This window comes from Leucopleurus acutus (genome assembly GCF_964270905.1).
Source record: "Leucopleurus acutus genome assembly, chromosome: 11".
Taxonomy (NCBI): domain Eukaryota; kingdom Metazoa; phylum Chordata; class Mammalia; order Artiodactyla; family Delphinidae; genus Leucopleurus; species Leucopleurus acutus.
Genome location: NC_139152.1, coordinates 7,750,852 through 7,753,494, shown reverse-complemented (window position 1 = coordinate 7,753,494; position 2,643 = coordinate 7,750,852). Strand labels below are relative to the sequence as shown.

Below are 2,643 nucleotides of genomic sequence, written 5' to 3'. Positions count from 1 at the left end.
CTTTGAGTAGCATGATGAAACCTTGTGTCATCCCGCTCCGTCCCACCTGGGGAGTGACATGCTAGACTAATTCTGAAAGTAAGCAGCACAGAGAAAAACCTCTGGGTTTATATAGAGAGACCCTCTCCAGTGTTTTCATAACTGGGCTTCTTCCAGGATTAGAGCCAAAAGAGACTCTGTCTCCTTGCTGAGCATCTTAGTGCTCCCCTGAAATGATCACCCACCACTGAAGCAGAAGCTCCTCTCTGACACCTCCCCTTACTGTGCTGCCTTCGGCAGGAACACAAATATCCTCCTCACTCACTGTTTACCTTTTTTTTTTTTTTTTTTTTTTTGCGGTACGCGGGCCTCTCACTGTTGTGGCGTCTCCCGTTGCGGAGCACAGGCTCCGGACGTGCAGGCTCAGCGGCCATGGCTCACGGGCCCAGCCGCTCCATGGCATGTGGGATCTTCCCAGACCGGGGCACAAACCCGTGTCCCCTGCATCGGCAGGTGGACCCTCAACCACTGTGCCACCAGGGAAGCCCTGTTTACCCTTTTTTAACACCCAGCAGAGACTTGGCACTATTAAGCTACCTATTTCCTCTTATTATCAACACTAGGACGAATAGGTAAGGTGAGAGAATAATTACAGTGTAGTGCATTTGACTGGGCAGAGGATTAGAAGTCAAAAGAGTGAAATCTGAGTCCCACCTCTGGAACATGAAGCATTTAGACATTTGAACTGGTCATTTAACTTCTCTATATCTCAATTTCAGTATTTAACTGGAGGTCATAATACCCAGCTCAAAGGATTTTTGGGATAAAGAAATCAGATAATGCAAGTGAAAAGAAACCTGATAAACTCTAAAGCCCTAGCAGTCATTTAGTCAGTCATTTATGCATTTTTCATCAACTGTTTATTGAATACCTACTGCATGCTAGCTACAGTTCTAGGCACAAGCTATATGAACGTCGCTAAGACAATGTCCCTCTCCTCACAGGGCTTAAAATTTAATGTAGAAGGCCTGTGAGAGGTTAATTTTATGAGCCAGCCTGGCTGGGCCACCATACCTAGATATTTGGTCAAGCATTATTTTGGATGTTTCTGTAAGGGTGTTTTGTTGTTGTTGTTTTGTTTTGTTTTTCCCCCCGGCTGACAGCTTTATTGCTGTGGGGAAGGGGACAGATGGCTCAGGAGCTCTTGGTGGGATGGGTCCGCTTCCTCGGCACCATCACAGGCTTCTGGCTGCGCAGGACGTTGCTGGCTCTGCAGAGGGCGGCCGTGCGCAAATCCGGGCGCTTCTTGTTGTTTCGGATTATGTGCCAGATGCTGGTGAGGGTGGCCCGGGCGTTCTTGTTGATGCTGGTCCGCAAGTAGGAGGTGGCCAGCTTTCGCGGGCTGGATCTCTGCTTCGTGACCGCCACGACCCCTTTGCCGGCCGCCGCCGGCTCCACGCCCACAGTCTTGCGGTGAATGAGCTCATTGTAGCCGAGGGAGTTGCGGGCCTTCAGGTTATTGGGCTCGGTTGGCACATCTGCCTCTTCCTCTTGATCAAGAAGCTGGAGCAGTTCTGCACGACCATCCGTTGCAGATGCGCGGACATGGCGGCACCTCCTCTCGTTGCGACGGCCGGAGATGGAAAGAGGGCGGTGTTTGGGGATGAGATTTACATTGAAGTGATGGATTTCGAGTACAGCTGGTTGTCTTCCATAATGTGGGTAGGCCTTGTCTAATCAGTTGAAGACCTAACAAGAACAAAGGAGGGACACCTTCCTCCCCATCCCAACCCGGTCCCCCGCAAGAAGAATTCTACCAGCAGACTGTTTCGGACTTCAGCTGCAACGCCGGCTTTCCTGAGGCTCTAGCTTGATGGCCTTTGTACTTGAACTGCAGCAATGGCTCTTCCTCGGTCTCCAGCCTGCCAGCCCACCCTGCAGATTTTGGACTTGCCAACTTCTATAATCACATGAATAAATCCCTCAAAAAAAAATCTTTTTCTACCTACAAGTGTCCCCTGCTTTTCGAAAGTACACTTTATGCCACTTCGCTTTCATGAAAGATACACAAACATTAGTACCTGTTTTCAGTAACCAAAAGAAATCGGAAGAGGATTTGCACTTTCAGGGAAAAAGGTGAAAAGTGAAAACAGCATTAAGTAAGCATTTGTTTTGCAAGAGCCAGTATAGAGACAGCAGCCAGCCCCAGCTTTGAGAGCGGCGCTGCAAGTTCCTTCCCCAGGATTTACACTCAGCATTTCAGCGTCAAGCTGCCATAGTTTTGAACTACGATTCTGAGCATCTCTGCTTTATCTTGATTTACTCTGTGCACCCGTTAGCAAGATGTGTCCTAAGGTAATTGCCTCTTTGTTTTACGCCATTTCAGCTTAAGAAAGGTTTCATACGAAGGCTGTACTTCCGGATAACTGGGAAAAAACCTGTATTTACACATTCTGTTGGTTCTGTTTCTTTGCAGAACCCTGACTAATACAGATTTTGGTACCAAGAAGTGGGGTGCTGCTATAACAAATACCTAAAAATGTGGGTAGAGGCTGGAGGAGTTTTGAGACACACGCTAGAAAAGGCCTAGATCACCAGGAAGAAATGGTTGGTAGGAATATGAATGATAAAGGTGATTCTGGTGAAGTCTCAGATGGAAATGAG

At 48.1% G+C, this 2,643-nt stretch overlaps 1 pseudogene across 1 annotated transcript; it reads right to left on the bottom strand.

The window, feature by feature from the left end:
* Positions 1-1,173: 1,173 nt before the first annotated feature.
* Positions 1,174-1,586, bottom strand: LOC309968839 (large ribosomal subunit protein eL28-like; annotated as a pseudogene). The gene has a single exon. The product of its transcript is annotated as a large ribosomal subunit protein eL28-like (transcript).
* Positions 1,587-2,643: the final 1,057 nt, after the last annotated feature.